The 12,625-nt window shown below is 42.5% G+C and overlaps 1 long non-coding RNA gene across 1 annotated transcript; it reads right to left on the bottom strand.

Annotated features, from left to right (window-relative positions):
* Positions 1-6,909: 6,909 nt before the first annotated feature.
* LOC311514892 lies at positions 6,910-12,350 on the bottom strand. The gene is made up of 4 exons (XR_014709965.1): positions 12,269-12,350; positions 11,664-11,782; positions 11,484-11,569; positions 6,910-9,950 (listed from the first exon to the last, which is right to left on the bottom strand). It is a non-coding gene; the product is annotated as an uncharacterized lncRNA (long non-coding RNA).
* Between the last annotated feature and the right edge of the window lie 275 nt (positions 12,351-12,625).

Genomic DNA, 12,625 nt, shown 5'->3' with positions numbered 1-12,625 from the left:
ACAGTCATTCTGCACCCGCTCAGCCTGTTGAACCACTCCTTGCTGCTGTCAAGACTCCCTGTGTAGGGTTTCATGAGCCATGGCATTGAAGGGTAAGTGGGGTCTCCAAGGATCACAATTACCATTTCAACTTTCCCTACAGTGATCTTCTGGTCTGGGAAAAAAGTCCCGGCTTGCAGCTTTCTGAACAGGCCAGTGTTCCAAAAATGCATGCATCATGCACCTTTCCGGGCCAGCCTGTGTTAATGTCAATGAAATGCCCACGGTGATCCACAAGTGCCTGGAGAACCATAGAGAAATACCTCTTCCGATTAATGTACTCGGAGGCTTGGTGGGCTGGTGCCAGAATTGGAATATACGTCCCATCTATTGCCCCTCCGCAGTTAGGGAAACCCATTAGTGCAAAGCCAGCCACAATGTCATGCACGTTACCCAGAATCACGGTTCTTCTGAGCAGGATGCGATTAATGGCCCTGCAAATTTGCATCAACGCAATTCCAATGGTTGACTTTCCCACTCCAACTTGGTTAGCAAATGATCGGTAGCTGTCTGGAGTTGCCAGCTTCCAGAATGCAATAGCCACCTGCTTCTCCACCATCAGGGCAGCTCTCAATCTCGTGTCCTTGCACCGCAGGGTGGGGGCGAGCTCCTCACACAGTCCCATGAAAGTGGCTTTTCTCATCCGAAATTTCTGCAGCCACTGCTCATCATCCCAGACTTTCATGACGATGTGACCCCACCATTCAGTGCTTGTTTCCCGAGCCCAGATGCAGTGTTCCGCTGTGGTGAGCATGTCCTTGAATCCCACAAGCAGTCTCGTGTCGTATGCATTACTTGCATCGATATCATTGTCGGAGTCCTTACTGTCAGTTTGGATCTTAGGGGTAGTTCTACTGCCAAACATGACGTGCTGGTGAGACTTGTCAGCATATTCCTCAGCAGTTTGGGCTTCATTCCCGCAGACCGAAAGGGAAGACAGAGCGCGCAGTACAAAAGCCATTGAAAGATGGCGCCAAATGTGGACGGAAGCACAGGGATTCCTAGGATGCGAAGCGATGCATCATGGGGTATTGGGACAGGACCCAGAATGCCCCACAATCCCCATTCCCTTCCCACAAGCCACAGCGCCAGAATGGGAAGAGGAGCTCTGTGGGATAGCTGCTCATAATGCACCGCTCCCAATGCCAATGCAAGTGCTGCAAATGTGGCCATGCTCGTGCGCTTGCAGCTGTCAGTGTGGACACACTGCAGCACTTTCCCTAATGCACTCTCCGAAGGCTGGTTTAATTCAAAGTGCTCTACATCTGCAAATGTAGCCATGCCTTAAGATGATTGGATCTCAATACAGATCACATACCACATGGTTAAAAGCATTTAGTTATTGTGGCAACTAGCAGTATTTCTTGCCTGCTAGGGGCTTAGGCTGGCACATGCTTTCTGTAACCAACTCAGCGCCTGGGCAGGAAATTAAAAATTTTGCTTCTATCCACCTGTATGCTGCCAAATTAAACAAAGAGAACTTCCAATGTGGGGAAGATGTTTATTTCCAGGACCTTATTTCCATCTCGGCTCCAAGAAATGCCTACAGAAGACTCTTCCTACACTGTCAAGCATCAGAGGGGTAGCCATGTTAGTCTGGATCTGTAAAAGTGGCAAAGAGTCCCGTGGTACCTTATAGACTAACAGACGTATTGGAGCACTAGCTTTCGTGGGTGAATACTAACTTCGTCGGATGCATGTAGTGGAAATTTCCAGAGGCAGGTATAAATATGCAAGCAAAAATCAGGCTAGGGATAATGAGGTTAGTTCAATCAGGGAGGATGAGGCTCTCTTCTAGCAGTTGAGGTGTGAACACCTAGGGAGGAGAAACTGCTTTTGAAGCTGGCGAGCCATTCACAGTCTTTGTTTAATCCTGAGCTGATAGTGTCAAATTTGCAAATGAACTGAAGCTCAGTTTCTCTCTGAAGTCTGGTCCTGAAGTTTTTTTTGCTGCAGCATGGCTACCTTTAAATCTGCTATTGTGTGTCCAGTGAGGTTGAAGTGTTCTCCTACAGGTTTTTGTATATCGCCGTTCCTAATATCTGATTTGTGTCCATTTATCCTTTTACGTAGGGACTGTCCAGTTTGGCCAATGTACATAGCAGAGGGGTATTGCTGGCACATGATGGCGTATATTGCATTGGTGGATGTGCAGGTGAATGAACCGGTGATGGTGTGGCTGGTCTGGTTAGGTCCTGTGAGGGTGTCACTGGTGTAGATATGTGGGCAGAGTTGGCATCGAGATTTGTTGCATGGATTGGTTCCTGAGTTAGAGTTACTATGGTGTGGTGTGTGTAGTTGCTGGTGAGAATATGACCAAAATTGACCAATCTACATGGGAGGTCCACTTCCTAGACACCACAGTGCAAATAAGTGACGGTCACATTAACGCCACCCTATACCGAAAACCCACTGACCGCTATGCCTACCTTCATGCCTCCAGCTTCCACCCCAGACACACCACACGATCCATTGTCTACAGCCAAGCGCTGAGGTACAACCACATTTGCTCCAACCCCTCAGACAGAGACCAACACCTACAAGATCTTCACCAAGCATTCTCAGAACTACGATACGCACATAAGGAAATAAGGAAACAGATCAACAAAGCCAGATGTGTACCCAGAAGCCTCCTGCTGCAAGACAAGCCTAAGAAAGAAACCAACAGAACTCCACTGGCCATCACATACAGTCCTCAGCTAAAACCTCTCTAACGCATCATCAATGATCTACAACCCATCCTGGACAACAATCCCTCACTTTCACAGGCCTTGGGAGGCAGGCCAGTCCTCGCCCCCAGACAGCCTGCCAACCTGAAGCATATTCTCACCAGCAACTACACACCGCACCATAGTAACTCTAACTCAGGAACCAATCCATGCAACAAACCTCGATGCCATCTCTGCCCACATAGCTACACCAGCGAAACCATCACAGGACCTAATACGTCTGTTAGTCTATAAGGTGCCACGGGACTCTTTGCCGTTCCTACACTGTGCTACTATTAAGGACTTCATTTCTCTAGGGAAGCTACCAAGAATTGCTTCCCTATACAACTAATATTTTCTAGCTATTATGTGGTAGAAGTTTAATACAATCAAATATTCCCTCTTCTTATGCTTGGAAACAACTAAAAGTGGGAGTTAAATGAGATTTCACTCTCACTGAGAGGAAAACCATGGATTAAAGACAGAAAGAATGGAAACATCAGCTGAGTAGGAATGGAACCCACAGAAATAACCTCCTTGTCCAACGGGATACACAGAATTTTGGTCAAAAAATAGCAAGAGCAACCAGATGTTAAATGAGCTCCCCAGAGGGGTCTCATATGGTTCCATGAATGTAACATAACTTGAATTGAAATTAGCAAGGTAAAACTAATCCAGGGTCATGCAAAGTGTGTCCTCCAACTCAGATGCTGCTCCGCATGCATGTCTCTGTCTTAGGACTTGTCTACGCTTGAAACTCTACAGTGGCACAGCTGCAGTGCTGCTGTGTAGCCATTACATCCGCCCAACAGCAGGGGTTCTCTCATCAGTGTAGTTAATCCAGCTCCCAGAGGTCGGAGCTAGGTCAATGGAAGAATTCTTAGCTGTCTACCCTCGGGGTTAGGCTGGCTTAACATGTCGCTCAGAAGCATGGATTTTTCTCACCCCTCAGCGATGTAGCTGGGTTGACCTAACTTTTTAGTGTAGACCAGGCTTTACTCTGATCTTATTGTTAACTGGTAACTAACCTCCCAGGATCTTTGTAACCAGTTTAAAACAAGTTGTAACAGGGAATATTGGCAAAACAGATTCATTGGTCTGTATTTCTTTCCAGTTTTCTTTCAAACAGTTAAACAATGGACCTGAGGTTGCAATTAATTTTATTTTTGCTTTGAGAGGTCCTTGCAGGAAGATAAGGTGGTTCTTGAGCTGGGAAGGGAGGGAGGAAGGAAGAGAGCAAGAATAAAGGGGAGGAATAAGGGGCTGGACAGAGTTGGGGGCCCAGAATAGCCAAATTTCTATTTCCAAATCCTGGAAACTGAGATTAACCTTTTCCAGATTTTCGATCTAAAATCCATAAAATGGAGCTGGTTTAGGTATTCTATACACTCCCAAAGTTCAGGAGAGTTTGAAGCTGGAGTCCCACTTTGGTTGCATTTCTAAATGTAACACCTAACAATTGCCTGGAAAACAAAAATGGAAAAATTTAAACCTCTCCCAAAGATAGTGTTACCACACAAAGTATGCCTTGGCTATCTATAACCATGAGGTCATTCTATGACTAAGTAGTAGAAATCCCATCTAAACTTTTCCTTTTTAAAGCGGTCTAGAATTACTGACATACTGAAACTAATTATTTCTTAACTTTTATCTGATAATGATGCTTAGACAGGGCAAGAAATTCATTTGGGTTTTATTAATCACAACATGTTCTCTGGAGTGTTTATGTTATTTAGCATATGGTGTTTTTAAAGCTTCTGTATCTGCTAGATTACATAACTAAAGAAATAGCTTCAAATGTTACTGTTAGAAATGCAGTAATATTTGATTGACTAGTTTATCAGTACAAAGTTGCCTTTGAAACAGTGAAGTTAAAGAGCCAGTTTTGAACATGCTTTCTCCCAAGAACTTATAATGCAGACATTTTAATTTTCCAACATGATAAAATCTGGCAAATGAACTGTCAGCTCAGCTGAACTTTTTTCAAATGGCTTTCATTCTTGTATAGAATATCTGGAACAGTCAATAGACTACATTTTATTAGTGTATAATTATGGGTATTTTTTAACCCACTGAGTTTAAAAAAAAAAAAAAGTGTCCAGATTCTTACAACACAACATACCCAGCTAGTACTGGCAGCTGTTCTGCTATATATGTTTGATTTGGTTTTGACTATCCGTACTATAGACTGCAAGCTCCTTGGAGCAGATCAATGTTCTGTTCAATATGTTTGATAGTGCTGAGCAAACTGCGGAACTCAATTTTGGGAACAAAAATATTGCTAGAAAATTTTTTTCTCCCTCTGTTCTTCAGAGTTTATGCAGGGGTGGGAAAAGGATGGAAAATATTTAATGATTTATATAAAGTTTCTGATGATTTGGCCATTTACAAAATGCTTGTATGTCTGCAATTCTATATAGAGATACGGCCATGATTAAGTGAAAATTCTTCTGGAATTTAGTACACGATGTATCTATAATTCAATATACAACCGTATGGAAAAAAGGCCAATGAACCAACTGAAACTATCTGGGGTTTAGAATGTCTAATAGTTTCATCTGAGCTGAAAGGGCCAAATGCTCAAGGACCTTCTCAGATCATCAAGGACACTTCTGTCAGCAAAACAATCTAAAGCACTGACACTTTTTTATGTGGCCGTTAATAAAACCAGACTGTCAGCATGAGACTTGCCACAATCAATAACTTTTAGGACTCAGGATGACAGTAAATGGCCAGCTGTATTTTTTGCAAGGCACCTAGCCAATCGCTGATGAATAAATAGGTGCCTAAGGAATATGTTTATGGCCAAGATTTTCAGAAGTGACTCGTGATTTTGGGTTCTCAACTTGGGTTCACAACTCAGAGAGACCTGATTGTCAGATTGCTGAGCGTCCACCCTCTGAAAAGGCAGCTCTTTTAAGGGGTTTCAAGTTGAAACTCCCAAAATTGAGGCGCCCCAAATCACTTCTGAAGTCACAAGTCACTTCTGAAAATCTTGGCCGTGATGAATATCGCTAAATACAGTCAATTTGAAACATCAGAAAGGCGGCTAGATGGATCAGGGGACTAGTAAGGGAGTGTAGAGCTTATCACAACCCCATTGCTGGCTTGAAGTAACCTAAGATGAGTTGTGTGAACTAATGTAGATGGGTGTTTGATTGGCTAAGCAGCCACATTTCTTTTAGTGCCTTTTGGACAGGTACCCATTTTACAACCATCATTCCTCCAGTGTGGCCTCTTACTGGTAATCTCAGCAGAGAAGCCTTAGGAACAAACTCCATCCCCCTTTCAAAATGAAAACCAGAAATCGAGCTGACCCACCACATCATCCAGTTTTGTCACTTGAAGAACTGAAGAGTGGTATTATTTACATCATAAACATATAAAACAGCCAAGAGGCTTAAAGTGTTGGGTTAATTACTGTTAAATTCCTGGAATAAATTGACAGGATTCCAAACAAGACGTTATCAGCTTCTTTGCAATACAGTACATTTTACTGGCATGCTGTTCAAAGAGTTCTGTTGCAACTCATTTTTAGGACAGTTACGTAAAACCTGATGTAGCAGTGAGTGACAAAGGTTTTATTTATTTAAAGTTATCTGTTGACTTTTAAAGGCCTACGTACTAGAGACAGATTAAGCAACAACTAGTCAATTATTAAGCTGATACAAGTATGAACAGTACTCATTTTAAAGAGCTTTTATGCTATAACTATAAAAAAATATAAATCTCTGTTGCATGGAGGCTGAGCCAGTAAAATTTGCTGTTGCAATAAACGTTTTTCAGTTCCTAATACTTATTTACAGACTCCAGTGTTTCTAAACTATTATATTCTTCAGGCAACTATTACTTGTATAAACTAGTTCTAGATTTTCATGAAGTAGAAACATATGTTCCATAAATTTCATTTTAGATCATCTTTATAGCAGAGGTGGGTAGCTCTTTGGCAAATTTTCCTAAAACGATTGAGGTGTTGTTTTTTAAACAATTCATATATATCTTCAGAGTGCATGGTAGCATATTGGTGGTATTAAGGTTCAGCACAGATCAAAGTTACGTTACTTAAGTATTTAATTAATCAACATTCTAAACTTAACTCAAATTCAGAAAAGCCTATCTTCTTTCCTTGATTCAACTGAAAGGGCTAAGAACTACTTAATCTTTTCTTTAGCCCCCTGTAAATGAATCTGACATGTAGAAAACAGAATGCAATTACGTGGTTTACAAGTATTTCCAAATCAATATTCCATATTCAACAGGGGATGGATTCTGTTTTCAAATAACTGAATTCTTTTTTTGTCCATCAATCTTTTATTTGACAGGATGTATATTTGTTGGCTTCACATCATTCAGTAGATAGACTATCTGAAGTATAAAGCCATGTGCTAATGTCTCTACAAGGTTATTTCAGTGCAGGCATGAGAAAAGGAATTCTCCTTTCTTGTGTTTGGGGTTATGTCTATGCTGCAATTAAAAACCCATGGCTGGCCCATGCCAGCTTACTTGGGGTTGTGGGGCTCGGGCTAAGGAGCAGTTTAATTGCTTTGTAGACATTCAGGCTTGGGCTGGAGCCTGAGCTCTAGGAACCTACAAGGTTGGAAGGTACACCACAATTAAACAGCCCCTTAGCCCGAGCCCTGCATGCCCAAGACAGCTGGCACAGGCCAGCCACAGGTATCTAATTGTAGTGTACACATATCCTATGTGACAAAAACTCTCCTTGCAATCTGCTGAACACACAGGAATTCCTTAGTTTAATAAATGTAGAGCAGGCTCAGTTGCATCCAATAATCATGTTACTACTGTGTTTTCCGCTTTTGATGGGGTGTAAAACTTTTGCTTTCACATTTCTGCCATCAGCTGATGTTGCTGGGAAAAGCCTAATGCAAAGGGTGCAATTTTCTGCTGACCACTAGCAGAGATTGCAATTTTGCAGTGTGTCAGTTTCCCACTTCAAGAGAAATTAATGACAGGTTCAGGGTATTTTCTAGAGTAATTAATTTCTTCCTGAAATTTACACAAAGGTCCTGTTTACCATGAACAGAAATTGAAAAAACAAGAGCAAAACCACACACACAGGCATTCCACTTGCACCAACCGCTGGAGCTGATGCTGGAACCAGAAAGAAACTCTGCTTTCTGACCCTTTGTCTCTCTGTCCTGCTTCCAGCACAGTCTTCTCTTCTTAAGCCTTCCTTATGAGATCTCAAACTGGACCCCTGCCCCACCAAAGTCACATGGTCCTCAGCATGAAGCCTGAGCTAGTTCATGTGGACCTAGGTGCCCCTTTTGTCCAGCAATTCTACAAAACAAAGGAATGTCAGACATGTTTGTCTATATCCAATGTTCTTTGTAGCTGGCTTCACTGCTAGTCACTATCGGGACAGGAACTCCCCTATGTCTAGATCTTTCTGTGGAGAATTTCAGATTCGATATTTATCAATAATTTATAATGTACCTTTTGTAATCTCCTTTGTCATAACATAATCAGTTTCTGTGTCCAGAAGATGGAATGAGAGGTGCAATAATAGATCACTAAACACTGCCGTGGAGCTGAGGGGGACCAGAGGTTTACAGAGACTTCCACAGTCATGGGCCAGCTGCTGAAATGGTTGTGTCCCCTGTGCAAGCCAGGCTTACTCTCAAGGTTGACAATTCCTTTGCTCAGGTGGAACATAGCTGTTGTGGGAGGGCCTGAATTTTGAGAGTGACAGTTGCTGAGGTAGTAGGGCCTAATTCTATGGAGACTTTGAAGATAAGGAATGAGGCCCAGATCCTCAACGGTGCCTAAACCCCCTTGAATTCAATAAATAACTTTGAGGATCTGAGCCTGGAACCATTAGCTTGACTGTTTATTTAATGGAGAGACAGGGCAGACAAGGGAACAATGGCCTGTGCTTCTGAATAGGGGAACTGCAGCATTTTGAACTCAGTGGAGCTTTTTACAGGGTGATTCTTTCACACCTACGTATATGGGCATTGCATTAGCTGGACTCTGGAGGTCATGAATTTGTAAACGACCATGTCCAATTGCAGGGCTGATAGGATGCGTCACAGTCTCCTGGCCAGGCCCAGGTTATTTATTTAAGGATTGTTATATTATAAGGATTACTTATTTATGTGGGATCCAGTAGGTTTTTATTTATATGGGATCCCCAGGCTACAAACTGGCTTGATGGCTTGGGTGCAGACACCTCACATGATGGGTGATGTTTTCATAACACAATTTCCTACAAGTACTTCCCATGCCTGACAATTTATTTCTGTCTTGCCTGGATTTAGCTGCTGATGTCCTCTAAGCACTGAGTAAGATGGGAGATGGATCTTGAAATGGACTTGGCATTGGAGGGTTGCCATTGTAGAGCACAGATGATTAGTGTGATGTGCTCAGGCTGATCTGCTCTATTTTGGAGGCAGGCAGCCACATGTAGAACTAAGGATAGCTTTTGGATGGCCTTTAGGGTTAAGGTTGAGCTTACTGCAATAGTCTATACATGAGGGGATGTAAGCATGGATTGCTGCATTGAAGCTATATATTGAATATGGTGTTCAGCTATAGTCACCCTACCTCAAAAATAGAGACCAGAAACAGGATGTTCAGAGACTGGGCACAAAAATGATCAAAAGCATGGAAAACCTTTCATATGAAGAGAGAGTGAAAGGAATGGGGCTGTTCACCACAGAGAGGAGATATGTAAAAGTAATGAATGGAGAAGACAGATAGTCACTTCTACTAATCCTCTCTCATCATACAAGAACTAGGTTAGGGGTGTTCAACAAATTGAAAGGTAGCAAATTTTAAAACTGAAAAGGAAATATTTTTCCACACATTGTGCCATCAGCGTGTATAACTAGTTGCCTTGAGATATTGAGTTTAGCAGGATTCAGAAAGGATTATCCTGAGTTATACTACTAAGGATTAAAAAAAAATCAGTATTTTGGAAAGGATACGAGCTCTCATGCTTCAGGATATCAGCCAGCCTCTAGCCACTGGAAATTTTCCTTATGGGCTGGTTATTCCATAACTTCCTACTGCACGGTTTCTTGCACTTTCCTGTGAAGCAGCTGGTTCTGGCAACCTTCTGGAACAGGGATACTTTTTTTTTTCCTATACACTTAATTATTCTTGTCACCATTCTTCGAACCACCGCTGTTTCCGATATATTCTTTCTGCCCTAGGGCAAGATGGGGACCTGAAATGTATCTGCATAAAACGAGATCTGAGATAAATGAGGGATTTGCCAATGCAAAGGAGGCATATTTTAGGCTATGACCCGATTTTGAACAATACGCTTTTCAGATAAGAAGATTCTTCATTAATAATACTATGAGATACTTAATGTCTGCAGTTCTGGACTTGTTTAGCTTAAATTTAATAAGCTTGATATTGCATTTAATGTCTCTTTTAAAAGGGAACTAATTTGTTCTTTAAAAGGAAAGCTTTAAAAGGAAGATAAGGGGAGAAAGAAAAAAAGAAGAAATGTAATCCTCTGTCTCCTCATTCATTCTGCCCTAACTGTCTCCTCAGCTCCCCAACTTCCATTCTTTCTATCCAGGGCCTTCAGACCTCTCTCTCAACCCAGCAGGAGCTATAGGTCAACACAGTCAGTGGGGCACCGTAAACCTCTTAGGTACATGCGTGCCCACTGCATAGAGCATTTTTAAAATGCCCTTCCATTCTCAGCTGTGGTTGCTGGTCTGTTCTAGAAGATGGCTGCAGCTTTGGAGTCCTTTGCTGGAATGTCCACATGATCAATACATCACACTGGCCCTGGGAGCAGTTACCCTAAAAGAGCTCTCATGCAGAAGATGGAAGGACAATACTGTTAAATTAGCAGCTGTGCTGGCGCATAGAATTAGGATGAAGGCATCTAAAAGAAAAATGATTTTTTCCTTATTTTTCTGAGTGTGGCAGTACCCCAGCTGTCTTGAACCTAGAATCATCATTGTCTCATCCCCAGCCCCCTTCTGTGTCCTCTCAGCCCTGGTCTAATTCATCGACTGTCTTCAGTTTGACTCACTGAATCCACTTTACGCAAAAGCTGATTAGATACACATCCCAATGCAGTCACCAAGGAAGCCTGTGTGAGCCTTAAGTAGGAGATTTGGGTTCTAATCCTGCTGCTGTGACTCCTCTGCTCAACTAAGACAGGGACCAGAAATAACATTCACTCCCTGATGATAGTCTGAAAAGGAACAGACACAGAGCAACTAGGTATCTATGGAAACATAACTGGAGCCTTACATTTGTGCTTTGAAGGAAAAGCCCAACACAACCCGTACCCACCAAATGAAACCTCAGGGCTGCGGAATGACGTCCTTTACAGTTAAATCTCCCACTCTTTCCTTGACAGCCAGGCCCAGGCATCCTGGTCATACTGGGCAAGGATGGGCAGTGCTTAATTTGTAATGAAAGATGTGCTGGGGCTCAAGCAATTTTTTTACATTCATAACTGACACAGCAAGCCCAGAGGTGCTGGGGCTATGAACTGCCAAACCTAGAGGTGCCAGGGCTCAGCCCTGGCAAAAATTAAGCCCTGGGGGTGAGCATAGTTTCCCACCAACCCTGAGTGATGCTGCAGTCAAAGTTGTCAGATGAACTGCACCTCTCTTCTCTTTGAGAGCCACCCCACCTTCAAGTCTCAGGCAGCCACTTCACTCAGGACGGAATCACATGATTCTCCCACTCTCAGACCAGACCTTGGGTTGTAGTCCCTTGTGTATCAACCATGATTACCTCAACAGGTCTGACTTCTGTCCAGCACCTGCAAGTCTGTTCCTTCCGGGAACAATGACAGTGGTAAGCAGTGATGACCCAGCCTCCTTAAAGCAAAGTATTATTTAGTTAGAACAAAAGCATTTCAGAAAAAAACTGGCTTTAAACTAATAAAACAGACTATAAACATGTCTATCTTACCAGGAGTCTAACCATCTTCCACCTGGGATCCTCTAGGTCTAAACTTCCTACAGAGACCTCAAGCGCCTGTCTGGTGTAGTCTGTTCCTTTAACTCACAAACCATTTTTTCTCTCCCAGCCTCAGGAAAGAGGGAAAAAAAGCTGCTTAGTCATTTTGATCACTCCACTTTCCCCTAAGGCCAAGTCACTTTTTAACAGTTTATAGCCCTGTGATTTGTTAGTTCCCAGCACTGGCTGAACAAGGTTTGCCAATTGTTGGAGACCAAATGTAAGGTCCTCAAAGCTGGCAGCTTTGCCAATAGTCTTTCCAAGTGGGTGCTGGGACGTCCTTTTCTGGGGCCATTGTCTTCTTCCTGTTTGTTCATACAACATCCCACTATTAAGTGAGATCAACACATTCACATAGGAAAGCCTTATCACCCAATATACAATAACTTCCCCTCACTGACCAGATTGCATACAGTGTTCATAAAATTATTACCTCTCTGTATTCTAATAGCAATTCCCTGACAGTCCCAGCTACTGCACCATACAGGAGCAGGGAGAATGAGTTTTAGAAGCTCAAAAATCTTTGGCTATTTCTCAATGTGAATTGTTAAACTCACCATTTTAATTGTTTTTCAATTCACCTTGAACAATGGCTAGTCATTACTGTGGACTCATCACCCAGCAAGTTTGAGGGGGCACATTGCTTCCGATGTTCTGGGGCAAAAAAAAAAAAAAAGAGTCTATTTTCAACAGGAAGATGTTTATCTTTCTACTCCTCTCACCAATAACCCACAGTAGTCTCCCTCTCACTGATCCCATTTCCAGAGGAAGAATGCAGCAGACTGGCAACTAGTAGAGCTAGTCTGAAATTTTCTAATAGGAATAATTTATCTCAGGAAATGCTGATTCATTGAAAAAGAAAACTTTTGTGGAAACGTGGTTTTTCAACTGATTTTCCCCCAGAACCGGGGCAG

Source organism: Lepidochelys olivacea (genome assembly GCF_965140295.1).
Source record: "Lepidochelys olivacea isolate rLepOli2 genome assembly, chromosome: 1".
Lineage (NCBI taxonomy): Eukaryota > Metazoa > Chordata > Testudines > Cheloniidae > Lepidochelys > Lepidochelys olivacea.
Note: the sequence above shows the minus strand (reverse complement) of the source record. Positions and strands in the feature narration are given on the sequence as shown.